The sequence below is a fragment of the Humulus lupulus genome, chromosome 6 (assembly GCF_963169125.1).
Source record: "Humulus lupulus chromosome 6, drHumLupu1.1, whole genome shotgun sequence".
Lineage (NCBI taxonomy): Eukaryota > Viridiplantae > Streptophyta > Magnoliopsida > Rosales > Cannabaceae > Humulus > Humulus lupulus.
In genome coordinates, this window is record NC_084798.1 from 65602467 (window position 1) to 65619171 (window position 16705).

Below are 16705 nucleotides of genomic sequence, written 5' to 3' on the forward strand. Positions count from 1 at the left end.
GAAAGGTAAATCTGATTAACTTGTACTTGAAGCTTCTATAGTGGAAGACGATATGTCATCCTGGATTTTAGATTCAGGAGCCAATAACCATATTTATTTTTCTATGAAGATACTTGATCAATCAAGGGAACTTGCTGATGGTGAGGTGAGTATGCTAGTTGGAAGTGGAGCGCTCATTTCAGCAAGAGCAAAGGGAACAATCTGTTTATTTTTTGGGAACAATTATCACATTTTGAATAATGTTTATTTGATTCCTGGATTTTCTAGAAACTTAGTTTCTTTATCTATGTTGCATGAACAATCTTTTGACATTCCTTTCATTAATAATGCGATTGTTATTTCAAAGAATGGTTTTAAAATTTGTGAAGCGGAACATACAAACAGACTGTATATGCTCAAGCCAAATGAACAATTGCTAAATAACTCAGAATTAGTTAAAGTAGCTAAACCGAAAGGAAATAAAAGACAAAAGGTTTCAAATGAAGATGACACACATCTTCGACATCTTAGACTTGGTCACATAGGACTAGATAGGATAAACTGGTTAACAAAAGATAAACCATTGAGAGAACTAAGAGTTGGAACTCTTCCGGTTTTTAGTCTTGTCTAGAGGAAAAATGACCAAACGTCATTTCTTAGCGAAAGGCAATAGAGCTAAAGAGCCTTTAGAGCTTGTACATAGCTATGTGGTCCAATTAACATACAAGCTAGAGGTGGATATGAGTATTTTGTCACCTTCATTGAAGATTACTCTTGATATGGTCATACATACTTAATGCTTCAGAAGTCTGAAACCTTTGGTAAGTTTCAAGACTTCAAAGTCGAGGTGGTGGATATTTGGATTTGGAATTCAAATATTTCATGATGGAGCATGATATTCTATCCCAACTCATAACACCTGGAATGCCACAAAAAATGGTGTTTCAGAAAGAAGAAACATAACCTTATTGGACATGGCCAAGTCTATGTTAAGCTACTCTTCACATCCTCTCTCATTCTGGGGATATGCACTTCAAACGACGACTTACATTTTGAATGCAGTCCCATCTAAGACCATAAACAAAATGCCATTGGAACTGTGGAATGGTAACAAACTTAGTTTGCACCATTTTCACATTTGGGATGATTCTAGGTTTGAAGTATGCATTTGTGTGGGCTATGCTCCAGAAACAAGAAGCAGTTACTTCTATAGTCCCAAGGACCAAAAGGTATTAGTTTCAACAAATTCGACCTTCCTTAAACACGATTATATGAATAACTATAAACCTTAGAGCAAGGTAGTTTTGGAGGAACTCACAACTGATAACATTCCATCACCTTCTTCATCATCATTAGATGATAAACAAAAAACCGAGAAAACCACTATTCCTGAAAAGGAAACCCCAGTTCAACGTCTTAGTGGGAGGATTGTGAAACAACTTATTCGCTATGAACACGAGGCACATGTCCTTGTTTCTGATACAGACAAGGAAGATCCATTAACCTTCAAAGAGGCAATGGATGATCCTGAAAATGAGAAATGACAAGAAGCCATGAACCAAGAAATGGAATCGATGTATTCCAATTATGTTTGGGAACTTGTAGACCCACCTGAAAATGTCAAGCCCATTGGGTGCAAATGGATCTTCAAGAAGAAAAGAGTTGTAGATGGGAAAGTAGAGACTTTAAAGGCAAGGCTAGTAGCCAAAGGTTACACTCAAAAAGAAGGTGTTGATTATGAAGAAACATTTTCTCCTGTGGCCATGCTAAAATCCATTCGCATCCTCTTATCCTCTTATCCGCTGTGGATTCTTACATCCACCATTTCCTATTATATCGGAATGAAAGTGCTCTTGACTCAACATCATTTGTTCTGTTCCACTAGAACCGGGGGTGACTATTTTGAATGGCTATCTTGATGAAAGTATCTATATGATACAACTAGAAGGGTTCATTAAGGATGGGGAAGATCATAAGGTGTTTAATTTTTTTAAATCCATTTATGGATTAAAGCAAGCATCTAGATCTTGGAATATCATCTTTGATGAGACAATTAAAACATATGGTTTCGAATAGAATGTCTACGAAGCATGTGTGTATAAATATGTCAAAGGTAAAGTGGTGGTTTTCTTAGTTCTTTATGTGAATGATATTCTCCTCATTGGTAACGATGTAGAAACATTGTCAAACGTGAAGAAGTGGTTACCTGAAAAGTTCCAAATGAAATATTTGGGCGAAGCGGGCTATGTTCTGGGAATCCAAATCCTAAGTGATAGGAAGAATAAGCTCTCGGAACTTTGTCAAGCTAATTATATACATAAGGTACTTGAAAGGTTCTCTATGGAGAATTCCAAGAAAGGTCAGTAACCGACCAGACATGGAACTACTCTTTCCAAAGAGCAATGTCCAAAGACACCTCAGGAAGAAGAGGACATGAGAAAGTATCCCTATGTTCCAACACTTGGGAGTCTGATGTATGCTATGTTGTATACTAGGCCCGGTATATGCTATGCAGTAGGGATTGTAAGTCGTTATCAATCAAATCCTGGTTTGGAGCACTGGATTGCAGTAAAGCACATTCTCAAGTATCTTAGAAGAACGAGAAATTATATGTTTGTATATTCAAAGAGTGAGCTAAAATCTACTGGATACACTGATTCTGATTTCCAATCAAACAAAGACAATCGTAAGTCGATGTCTAGGTTAGTGTTTACTCTTGGTGGAGGAGCTATAGTCTGGAGAAGTATTAAATAATCTAGTACTGTACATTCAACCATGGAAGCCAAGTATCTAAAATAGTTACCTAATCAAATAGATATTGTGTTATATTTCCAAAATTCACATATCTAAGTTATGACACAAAAAAGCAAATAACTTTAACATGAATAATCTATCTATTCAAATCTAACCATGATCACTTTCTAGTAAAGGTCATGACAAACTCCATCCTTAAAGCATCATCCATGTTTTTCAAAGCACTTGCATTCCATGACTGTTCATCAATTGGCTTTAGGACTTTAATCTAGTCAACAATAAAGAGGTTTAGCTTAGTGATCTCTTTGCAAAAAAAAATCATACATCGTGTTATTGAGTTATATTTTAAAAATACACATATCTAAGTTGTCTACTCTAATTTGTATTAACTATTAAATATTCATAAATTATGTTATAGTTACAATTAGAAAGTTCATTTTCATAAATTATGCCTATATTCATAAATTATGTTATAGTTATAATTAGAAAATTCATTTTCTCATGAGACTATTCCATCATTTTATCAAATGCCTATGTTATTTTTTCTCATGAGACTGTTCTTGTGATTGACTATTAGCATTGGTTTGGTTAAATGATTCTTCTTGCACCCCGTTGTGATCATCATCCTCTTCTAGATCAAATGTTTCAACCTATCGATTAGAGAATATGATGTAGCAGGAATGGTGTCCTCAAAGCATATGTAATGGACAATATTTTTATGAAATTAATTTTTGTATATATTGAATATTTTATATTATTGTTTAAATATCAAGAAATTTCCAAATTCATCAATGTGACATCAACCTTGTATTGGTATGAGATACTTAAGATTGAGGGAAATGAATTTAAATAGTTCACTGTAAAACAAAGTTATATGGAATCTTTGGTGTAAATTCTATAATCGACATTTTTATAGAAATATCTTTTTCTTAAAAGATAAATTGGTTGTTTCCCTTTATTATAATTTTCGGAAATTCACTTTCCCTTTTTGTGAATTTAAGATGATTATGTGCTTCCTTATATAGTTTTATATTGTCCCAATTTGTTTATAAAGGGAAGTTTTATACTGAAAATATTCAGTACTTACCCAAAGTCATTTATGGATTATTTTTTTATATATTTTCGTGCAGCTCAAGAATTAATAAATCGGAAACTGGATCCTTAATATCATTGATTGTTGTTTCCTTTTTTATCTTGTTTTTGGTCCGACATAGGTCTGACCTGTCCCCACCAACACCGTATCTGTCGGATCAGCATCTTCTAAAAAAGGCAACTCTTCATCAATCAAGAATATCTTCAATTATTCTTGCCTTTATTAGAAGAATTCTTTCTCAGCCTTTATGAGCACGAAAAAGGACTCTATAAATAGGGCTCTAAAGGCATGTGAGAAAGTTGAACTCTTTTGTGCATTATTTGTGAGCATTATTGTGATATTTGTGAGAGTTCCTCTTTGTATTCAAGATCATAAGTATTCACATGATCTTGTAGAAATATGTGTGTTTAGTTTTTAGTGGTGAGTTTATGCCATGTTCATGAGTGAATACACGTTGTAATTTGAACACAACGTTTATAGTCTTCGGGAGAAGATTTTTACAAGCCTTGTGTCGGGAGGATGCAAGCACTTGCTGGCCATTGAAGGGAGTTCAAGTGGTTGAGCATTTCAATCAAAATCAGATTAGTGAAGAAAAGTACAACAAAGTTGCGGCAAATCTCAAAAGGGAGTCTTGTTTTGTTTAAGTCAATATTTTGTACTTGTGATTCTTTATTAATTGGTTTTATTCTCTGGGCGTGGCCCCAAGGAGTAGGTTATCCGAAAGGGTTTCTGAACCTTGTAAAAATTCGTTGTGTTCTTTATTGTTTTGCACTGTCTTTTTATTGTATTCAGTTTCTGTCGTGACAAGTTTGGATTCTGTCCCGACAGAACTGTAATCTGTGTAAGTAGTTAATTATCATTCCCCACTTTAATTAGTTTACATGGTTTAATTAATTTGGTAATTACTAAAAACATAATTTCAATTGGTATCAGAACGGGTCACTCATTTATGAGTGTGATCTTAGTTTATTCCATTTGTTGTTCTTATTCTTGTAATGTCTTTTTTCACAGAAGGAGGCTCCATAACTCCCCCCCCCCCCCCCCTTTACTCAATGATTCAAACTATCCATATTGGAAAGTTAGAATGAGAACCTTCATCAAATCTCAAGATGGAAAGGCTTGGAGAGCTATTTTAAGTGGTTGGACTCCTCCAGAAAAAAGTGATGATGTAACTAAGGTAAAATCTGAACTTGACTGGACCGATGCTGAAGATAAACTGTCCAGTTACAATAATAAAGCATTACATGCTATTTTTAATGGTGTTGGTGAAGGTTACATTAAATTGATTTCTTCATGTGTTTCGTCCAAAGATGTTTGGCAAATCCTTCAAACTCAATTTGAAGGAACTGCTGATGTCAAGCGTTCTAGGCTTGTTATGCTCACAACAAAATTTGAAAATTTGAAAATGAATGAAAATGAAACCCTCACTAAATTTTATGAGAAATTGTCAGATATTGCTAACGAATATTTTTCTCTTGGTGAAAAACTTGAAGAGAATGTTTTAGTTCGAAAAATTGTTAGAGTTCTCCCTGACAGGTTTCAGACAAAGCTAACGGAAATTGAAGAAGCAAAAGATCTGGAAAAAATAAAAGTAGAAGAATTAATGGGTTCACTTCGAACATTTGAACTAAACCAACAAATTAGACAAAAAGGTAAGACAGAGGAAATCAAGGAAAAATCTATTGCCTTGAAATCTTCTAAAGAAAAGAAGGAAAGTTCGGATGATGAGGATGATGAAATGGCTCTGTTGACAAAAAATTTTCAAAAATACATAAAGAAATTGGGAAACAAAAAGACCATATCCAAAAACCCAAAAGGTAATTTTTCTAAACCCTTTGAAACTAATAAAAAGGGTATTCAGTGTAGGGAATGTGAAGGATTTGGACACATTCAATCTGAGTGTGCAAATACCTTAAAGAAAAAGAAAGTCATGAAAGCCACGTGGAGAGATCAAGACTCTGAACTGAGTAATGAGGAGGAAAATAGTGTTGCCTTAACCTCTGTTCACAAAGGTATGTTTTTCTCTTCAATTAATTACAAGGATGTGTTATGCCTTAATAATTCTGTTCAGAATAATGAGAATTCTGACAGTGATTCTGATGATTCTGACTTAGATGAGGAGTCATTAAAAGAGTCTTATAAAATAATATATGATCAATGGCTGAAAGTGTGTTATGAGAATCGTCTAATGGCTAGCAATAATAAAAAATTTGTTGAAAAATTGAAAAACATGAGATGATTATTGCTTCCAAAAATGATGAAATTAATACTTTGAATAAAGAAATTGATTTTTTGCAAAAATGTGTCAAAATGCTTAATCCTAGATCTAGAATATTGGATGATATTCTTTCTGTAGGAAAAAAGGCTGGTGATTACAGTGGATTAGGATCTAATGGATATGAATCCTTAAGAAAAATGGTTTTTGTAAAATCTATGAATTATCCATCTATTGTGTCAACTAACCGTTTTGCAGGAACAAGTCACTCTGCTGAGATGTAATGACACACTACTCTAGACTATTTGGGCCATTAACGAAACTATACATAAAACTTACAATTTTGCAGAAATACCATAATTTTATTGAGTAACTTGTGAAAATAAGAGTTACTTACAAAATAGAATACTAAGAAGGATATGGGATCCCATTGTCTTTAAAAACAAAAACATGATTTAAATGAAAAGAATTACATAAGAAATGCGAAAAATACATATAAAACCATAAAGAGGTCAAATGAGACTACATCCTCGAATCGAATAACGCTCGGCCCCTTGACTCCATTCACCATCGATACACATCCTCTAAGCGTCACGAATCTTACCGCCTCTAAAGCTATTTTCCTGCACATAAAACAAAAAGGAATGAGCCTAATGCCCAACAAGGAAAATCTAACACATAGTCATAAACATAAATTTTATAATAACCGTAAAGACATATGATAACACTTAATACATACACTTATTATAATGGCCATTATTACTTGGGGTCCCATAGACTAAACAAGCTTATGCCCATGAGATTAGTGGGGTCCTAGTAGCTAAGTAGACATATGCCCATAATCTTTTTGGGGTCTTGTTAGTCAAATAGGGCATAAGCCCAAGCCTACAAACATACACATTCATAACATATTCATAACATATCATATTTCATAACATAACACATAAGATAACATAAGCAATACACATATAGATTCTATCCTATTTTCCTTACCAAAGTTACCGGGATATGATGGACTGAGTTGGGACTTTTGGAAACACTCCTAAACCATATGAGAAAGAGTGAGTCTTAAGAAGAAGAAATGAAAATGAATAGGAAGACTAAACCATTGAGAAATATGCTTACCACAACTTATGTGCTTAAGAACTTGGATTCCCTAACCAAAATGAAGATTAAGGTTAGAGATTGAGTATAAGACTATGAGAAAGAAAATAACATAATACAGAAATGAACTAGAGTTTTGGTTACCTCAAAGACTTGAAAAACCAATCTACACCTCAACCGAAATACTATAGAACCTCACTTCCCAAAGTGTTTGATAAGCTTATGATGTTTAAGCTTATGATTTTCCCAACCAGGTGTTTACACTCTCACACTCACTTAACACTAGCAGCTTCTGAACTTAGAGCAAAAGGTGAATAATGGCTGGGTACTAGGTCCTATTTATAGAGTTTGGAGATGAAAGGATCTTGATTTTACTTGAATAAAAATAATGGATTTTTAGGTGAAAATCATTTGAATAATCGTTCAGCAGAGGCTGAAGACTCGTTCAAAAGATGCTGGACTTTTGAAGAAGTTTGAATGGCTGAAAGGAAATGAATTCAAAAGAGTTTGAATTTATGCTGAAGGAGGCGATATATCGCCCCCTGTAGGCGATATATCGCCTCGGCCAATATGCCCGAGGCGACCGTGCATCGTCTCGTATTTTCCGTATCTACGTGCTGCGATATATCGCCCCATATAGCTGCGATATATCGGCATACGCTGAATATTTAAACACGAAATTACACATTTTTAGCTAAGTTTGAATGGAGTAAACAGCCTTGACTAAGCCTTCAATGTATTCAAAGCTGCTGACTGACCCTATAACATTCAAACTTTACTCCTTATTAAATTTAATCCTCAAAAATACTTAATCCTTAATCACCATTCATAACATGTGCTTAAAATCCTATTGGTTGATGTCTAAACCTTATAATATAATAAATATAATCCTTAATATCAGTCACATTAATCAAACCTTAGGTTATACTAAATATTCTTAAACTATAGGTTAAACTTAGAAAATCTATAAGTACTACTATGAGTGTCCAAATAATTCCCGGTCTGAACCAAAAATCCACAGTAACAAAGATAATACTAAACATAATATAATACTACTGAACAATTAGCTAAGTAAAGTTCTTGGACTCTACATGAGAGCACAAAGTTGTCATCTGTTGCAACAGATCTACAACTAAAGAAAATTTCTCCAAAAAGAAACATTGAACAATTTGTACCAGTTTGTCATTTTTGTGGGATGAAAGGACACATAAGACCTAAGTTTTTTTCTCTGTTAAACTTGTTCAAAAAGAATTATTTTAAACACCTTGGTAGTATGAATCAATTCTTGACCAAAAGAAATTCAACATAAAAAATAATATGGGTCAAGAAAGTTAACTCTGTTTGCTTGGCTACCTTTACCTGTCATAAAATGCATGCATCTAGTTCATGGTACTTTGATAGCGGTTGTTCAAGACATATGACAAGTAATGCCAACATACTTACCAACTTCAAACCCTTGAAGTGCGGAGTTGTAACATTTGGGGATGGAATGACAGGAAATATTTTAGGTATAGGTACTCTAAACATTGAAGGGTTGCCAAAACTGAAAAATGTGCTTCTTGTTGATGGGCTGAAAGCCAACTTAATTAGCATAAGTTAAATTTGTGACCAAGGTTTTCTTGTTAATTTTTCGCACGATGAGTGTAATGTTTTAAATCAAAATGGTGATATTGTTCTCAAAGGTTCTCGTTCTTTGGATAATTGTTACACTCTCATACAAAAATTCACATGTCATGCATCTTCATCAAGTTTTAATACTACTGACTTGTGGCATGAAAAACTTTGACATATAAATTTCAAGAACTTGAAAATGATTGCTAATGCAGGTCTCATCCGTGGTATACCCAAGCTGGGTAAAGAATCGCTTGGTAAGTGTGAATCATGTCAATTGGGAAAACAGTTGAAAATTTACCATAAAGCATTATCTGATATTAATACTTCAAATGTGTTAGAATTATTACATATGGATCTCTTGGGTCCTATACAAGTTGAAAGTATTAATGGTAAGAGATACATTTTTGTATGTGTGGATGATTTTTCAAGATTTACTTGGGTAGATTTCTTAAGAGAAAAATCAAATACTTTTGAAGCTTTTCAAACTCTATGTACAAGATTGAGAGTTGAAAAACATTGTAACATTGGAAAGATTGTTCGAATACGGAGTGATCATGGTAAGGAGTTTGAAAATTCTGTTTATGATGAATATTGTAAATCTTTTAGAATTTTGCATGAATTTTCTGCTCCCAAAACCCCTGAACAAATTGGGGTAGTGGAACGGAAAAATCGTACCTTGCAGGAAATGGCCAAAGTTATGCTTAATAGCAAAAAACTCACAAAGAAATTGTGGGCAGAAGCAATTAACACATCTTGTTACACAATTAATCGTGTTTTTCTACGTCTAGGTACAAATAAAACTCCTTATGAAATCTGGAAAGGTAGAAAACTCAATGTCAATTATTTTCATGTTTTTGGGTGTCTATGTTATATTCTTAGAGATCGTGAGAATCTGGGCAAATTTGATGCCAAAAGCGATATGGGAGTTTTTCTTGGTTATTCCACCAATAGTAGGGCTTATCATGTCTATAACATGAGAACCCATACTATTTTGGAATCAGCTAATGTGGTTGTAGATGATTTAAAATATTTTTCTGAGTACTCCCATGAGGAGGAAATTGGCAGGCTCATTGATGTTCAACATCATAAAGAAATGGCAGATCTGACAGCACAGCCTTCAGAAGGGACAACAGTCACTGCTGACGTATCAAACGCTGATTCTGTCGAAATAACAACTGGGCAAACAGAGAAGGAAAATCCATTTATTTCCTCTGACTCTGTTCAAAGAGAACCATCAACTAGAGTACAAAAGAATCACCCTTCTGATCTTATTTTGGGAAATCTTGAAGAGAGTATGGTCACTCGAAAGAGGTATGTAAATTTGGTTCCATTTGTTTGTTTTACTTCTACTTTGGAACCAAAAAATGTGAAGGAAGCCTTAAATGATGAATCATGGATCAATGATATGCAAGAAGAGCTAGATCAATTCACAAGGAATGAGGTATGGATTCTTGTCCCTAGACCGAGTCATACTAATGTTACAGGTACAAAGTGGATATTTAAAAATAAAACTGATGAATTTGGGACCATAATAAGAAATAAAGCTAGACTAGTAGCACAGGGGTACACTCAAGTTGAAGGAATTGATTTTGATGAGACTTTTGCCCCTGTTGCAAGACTTGAATCCATAAGATTATTACTAGCTATTTCATGTGTTCTTGGATTTAAATTGTTCCAAATGGATGTAAAATCCGCCTTTTTAAATGGATTTTTTAATGAATAAGCTTATGTGGAACAACCTAAAGGGTTTGAGGATCCTTACAATCCTAATCATGTTTTTAAATTGCAAAAAGCTTTGTATGGGCTGAAACAAGCCCCACGGGCTTGGTATGAGAGACTAACTCATTTCTTGGTCTCAAAGGGGTACAAGAGAGGGGGAGTAGACAAAACACTTTTTATCAAAAATGTTGATGAAAATATTGTGATAGCACAAATCTATGTTGATGATATAGTGTTTGGTTCTACTAATGATTCTTTAGTGCGGGAATTTGTGAAACAAATGCAGGAAGAGTTTGAGATGAGCATGGTAGGAGAACTCAATTTCTTCCTAGGACTTCAAGTGAAGCAGTCAGATGAAGGAATTTTCATTTCACAAAGCAAATATGCAAGAAGTCTAGTGAAAAGATTTGGACTCGATGCATCTAAACCTGCTAAAACTCCAATGGGTACTACGGTCAAATTATCTAAAGATGAAAATGGGAAGAAAGTTGATCCAACTCTTTACAGGAGTATGATTGGGAGTCTCCTTTACTTAACTGCAAGTCGCCCTGACATCAGTTATAGTGTTGGAGTGTGCGCTCGTTTCCAAGGGAACCCCATGGAGTCTCATGTGACTGTTGTAAAAAGAATTATTCATTACATCAATAATACTCTTGATTTAGGCATTTGGTACTCCAAAGAAACAAATTCTAACCTTGTGTGTTATAGTGATGCAGATTGTGCAGGAAACATTGATGATTGCAAAAGTACAAGTGGTGGTTATTTTTACTTAGGAAACAATTTGGTCTCCTGGCATAGTAAAAAACAAAACACCATCTCCTTGTCAACAGTCGAAGCTGAGCACATTGCTGCTGGAAGCTGTTGTACTTAACTTTTGTAGATGAAACAAATGTTGGCAAACTATGGGTTTGATATTAAAACTTTAACCATTTTTTGTGATAATACAAGTGCTATTAATATCTCCAAAAATCCTGTTCAGCACTCTTGCACCAAACATATTGACATTTGTCATCATTTTATTAGGGAACTTGTTGAAAACAAAACATTGATTTTAGAATATGTTTAGACTAACAAACAAATTGCAGATATTTTTACTAAAGCTTTAGACACGGTCAGATTTGATTCCCTCAGGAATTCTTTGGGGGTTTGTTTTATTTGAAATTGCCAATAAATTGATTATCTTGCCTTGCATATGTGTCTGTGTAAATCTCTTTTCCTGTTTGGAAGAAATTTGATGAGCATATTTTTTGTATTTTAGAAAATGATCATTATAAGTCCTATACTTTGTTGGAATAAAAAACCATATTTGAAAAATTATAGGTCATCCAATTTATATTTGATCAAATCATTACCTTTGTATGAGCATTCCTTAATCCCGTTTCTTTTTCAGGCTCCATTTTGGAAAAGAGCTACCTATACTGATGTGTGAAAGCCTACACTGAGTAAGTTGGTACCAGGTAATTAGCAATTATATTGGAGGATACTCTACCAGTGTAAAGGGCTACCATCAGTATAAGAGTTATAGCCTCCATTATGGTTACAATTTGAAAAAGGCTAAAATCGCCAAATATGGGCAATGACCCTAGCTTTAAAAGGCCAAAAAGAAACTCCAAATTGATTACACATGCACACACACATGCCTATTGACTAGACTGTGTAAGATGGTTGTAAGACTTATACATATAATGAATTGATTCAAATATGTTTTTTGATTGGTATATTTTTTGAATTATGGTCTCTTAGTATTTGAATTATAACTCATTTCTCTAATTTGTGAGAAATATGGTTATCTTGTTTCTTTTGAACATGACTTGGCATTTACATGGATACATATGGTATGGCAATTTACACTCTATTTTCGGCAATTTTGTAATAAAATAAAAAAAATTGTAAAATAAAATATGTTTTGTACCGTGTATTTAAAAAAAAAAGGGTTTAAAAAAAATTAATTGATGCAATTTATTTGTTTTATCTCAATATATTCGAAAATATTCAAAAAGTTTCTAATTTTTGAGGTGTGAAAGAATTTGTTTTAAAAAGGAGATATTTTTGCATTTATCACATAAAATCTGGTTACCCATTTTTGGTTACCCATTTTTGAACTTGCCTCATTTGTGCATCGAATACTCTATATATTCGGTTTCACTTTGGTTGTTTCATACTCAGTGTTTTCTTGTTGAATCTCTCACATATAAACGAAGAGTTTAGGGTTTCTTTCTTTGTGTGTTTCACTTGTTTCATTCTTAGCAGCCATGAAGACTCGAGGCCGTGGTTCTTCTTCCAAATCTGTGAAGTTTCAACAGGAGACAATTCCTGAGTCAGTTCCCACTGCCACTCCTCCAGTCCAAGCATCAATCCATGCTGCCTCTCCTACTCTAGGTCGTCGACCTAAAACCACAGCAAGAAAGAAGGTTCAAAGTGGCTCCAACAAAAGGTACCAGCTCCATCTCTGATTCATCTCCTCTATCCCAATTTAAATTAAAGGCAAAAATCAACCCACCTCCTTGCACCTCATCAGAGGATATTTCTCCTTAAACGGAAGACTCTCAATCTGAGTTGGACTCTTCCTTGACCGAGCCAAATCCTGATGTTCCTCTTGATAATTTTGCGAAGAAGACTGAATCTGAAGAAGACCCATCTGAAGCCTCTCCAGTTGCATCTGACCCAAAAGGCACCACACCATTGGCATTTCCTGAATTGTCTTCCAAACTCGCTAAACAAAAAGGTGCTCCTGTCCGTACCTTAGGTTCTTTCAAAGCCCATTCTCTTACTTTCTGTTTTAATGATAATGAGAAGAACATGCAATTTTATGAGCATCGTCATCGTGTTTTTGGGGTCTTACTTACTTTAGAGGAAAGAGCTTGGTTGCGATCTTTGTCTGGGTTTGATAGGTTTGTGCCTCGAGTTGTTAAAGAATTTTATGCAAATTTGAATGATGAGTTATTAGGCCAGTCTTCTTTTATGTTTCATAAGGTGTATGTAAGGGGACATTGGTATAAGTTTGGTCCTTCTGAAATTGCTAAAGCCCTCAATCTTGTTCCTGTTAAAATTGATGATTCTATTGAGTTTGCTAAGGATCAAGTGTTGTCTGAGTTGGTTGGTCAAGCTATGGTGTGGGAACCAAGCACCTCTCTACGAGTCACGGATCTCACACATTATTATGGTGCTCTTTTCAAATTCGCAATGTTTAATTTGATGCCTACCACTCATTCCTCTACCATCACTCAAGACATGGCCTTTCTATTGTTCAAAATTGGGACTGAAGTCGCAATTGATCTTGCTGCTGTTATTTTTTATCAGATCATGTGTTTGAGTGGTGCCAAACGCAAAGGGAAACACTTGATGTTTCCACAAGTCATTTACAAACTTTTGGACTCTCAGCGTCCTTTGAAGAAGTCCCATGAGACTCTGACTTCTCCTTTGGTTGGTCCTACCTACACTGTCAAAGATGACCATGGTCCGTCCACAGCTCGAAAGGTCAAAGGCATTAATATGGCTGGTTCTGGTTCTGGAAATGTTGTGACTGACACTCTTGCTGTCCTGGCTGATCTCGCTTCTGTCCAGACAGGCATTGCAAGTCTTTCTGACCGGTTCACTCTCATGGAGGATACTCAGCGCCAAATTCTTGCTTCATTGGCCCTTATCAGTGCATCCCCCTCTCCTGCTCCTTGATGGTTATAGTTCCTTTCGACTTTTTTTATTTGCTAAATGTAAAAGAACACTAGATGTGTCTTTCTTTTGGTTTAGTTTCCTTAGTTCTTTGGCATTTTCTTAGACAAAGAGGGGGAGAGAGAGAGTAACTCTATTTTTTGGTACATTGATTATTTTGACTAACCTGCTGTTTCTTATTGGTTTTTGTTAACTGTTTTATCTTGTGCTTTGGTTATCTTTCGCAGGGGGAGTCATTTTGTGACTCTTGTGATTTTAAGCACTTACTTGTGTTTTGCAGGGATCTTTTAAAAATAGATATTCTTTGTCTATAAAATTGCCAAAGGGGGAGATAGTAAATCCTATAATCGGAATTTTTATAGAAATATCTTTATCTTAAAAGATAAATTGGTTGTTTCCCTTTATTATAATTTTCAGAAATTCACTTTCCCTTTTTGTGAATTTCGGATGATTATGTGCTTCCTTATTTAGCTTTATATTGTCCCAATTTGTTTATAAAGGGAATTTTTATATTGCAAATATTCAGTACTTACCCAAAGTCATTTCTGGATTATTTGTTTATATATTTTCGTGCAGCTCAAGAATTAATAAACAGGAAATTGGATCCTTAATATCATTAATTATTGTTTCCTTTTTGAGCTTGTTTTTGGTCCGACACAGGTCTGACCTGTCCCCACCAACATTGTATCTGTCGGATCAGCATCTTCTAAAAAAGGCAACTCTTCATCAATCAAGAATATCGTCAATTATTCTTGCCTTTATTAGAAGAATTCTTTCTCAGCCTTTATGAGCACGAAAAATGACTCTATAAATAGGGCTCTAAAGGCTATGAGAAAGTTGAACTCTTTTGTGCATTATTTGTGAGCATTATTGTAATATTTGTGAGAGTTCCTCTTTGTATTCAAGATCATAAGTATTCACGTGATCTTGTAGAAATATGTGTGTTTAGTTTTTAGTGGTGAGTTTATACCATGTTCATGAGTGAATACACATTGTAATTTGAACACAACGTTTATAGTCTTCGGGAGAAGATTTTTACAAGTCTTGCGTCGGGAGGATGCAAGCACTCGCTGGCCATTGAAGGGAGTTCAAGTGGTTGAGCATTTCAATCAAAATCAGATTAGTGAAGAGAAGTACAACAAAGTTGCGGCAAATCTCAAGAGGGAGTCTTGTTTTGTTTAAGTCAATATTTTGTACTTGTGATTCTTTATTAATTGGTTTTATTATCTGGGCGTGGCCCCAAGGAGTAGGTTATCCAAAATGGTTTCTAAACCTTGTAAAAATTTGTTGTGTTCTTTATTGTTTTGCACTGTCTTTTTATTGTGTTCAGTTTCTGTCGTGACAAGTTTTGAAATTGTCCCGACAGAACTGCAATCTGTGTAAACAGTTAATTACCATTCCACACTTTAATTAGTTCACATGGTTTAACTAATTTAGTAATTACTAAAAATGGAATTTCATTTGGATTAAATATTATTAGTACGGTTCACTAGCATTATGAATACATACAATCTACATCTAGATTACTGATATGGTAAGACATCTTAGTGGAGGTGTTTTATATAATGAGATTGTATAGAACTGGACCCAATATATTATTAATTCTTAACTAAATATTGTTTCATCATAAAGTATTAATTGAACATATCAATAGATGATCATATACAAATTGATCTAAATCCTGAAGTTACTATGAACTCCTGTTTGATTCGTTTGATTCATTTGATTCACTTGATATGGTTTGTCAAAATGATCACGCTGAAAACTTTTGTTTTGGGGACTCATTAGTATAGATGGCTGAAGACATAATATATAGATATGGAATTTATACCTTTCCTATATGGAATTAAATAATGGTTCCCTTAAAGGTTGACTTCTGGAGCTGAACAGTTATTGAGCTCTAATTCATAACTCAATTTATGAATTAACTATTCACAAGTACAGTCAATGGTACTTAAGGATATTAAGAGATAATTAAAGAGGTCGAATGGTGAACTTATCCTTATTTTAATTATTAACCATTAATAGATAATTAAATTGTATGTAATGATTATATCAATGGACACTTTATTACAAAATACTCATTAAATGGATTGTTTACAATTGCAAGAGTTCAATCTTATATTTTTAGTGGAATAATATTGAGATTAATAAATAAGGTTATTATATTAAATATTTTTAATTAATAATTTAATTTTTTAGGAGCTTGGAATTATAGGTCCATAGGTCCCCTAACTGGCTCTATCCACGTTGTTCAAGACAAGAGTTGAAACATGGTTAGAATTGTGAAAAGACATATTTGGAAGAAAATTATTCTTCTGGAAAATATGTAATTATATGATAATTGTAATTAGTTAATTATTAAATTTTGAGATTATTAATAAAAAAATTAATTCTAAATTATATATGTTTTCTTTATTTAAAGATGAAAGATAAATGTGATCATTCAAGTTGCATTTGAATTGATTCAGATATTTATTCAAATGATTAATTATTAAATATAATTAATTATCTGATAAGATTGGTTATCAGTTATCAGATAACAATTTTGAATAAAT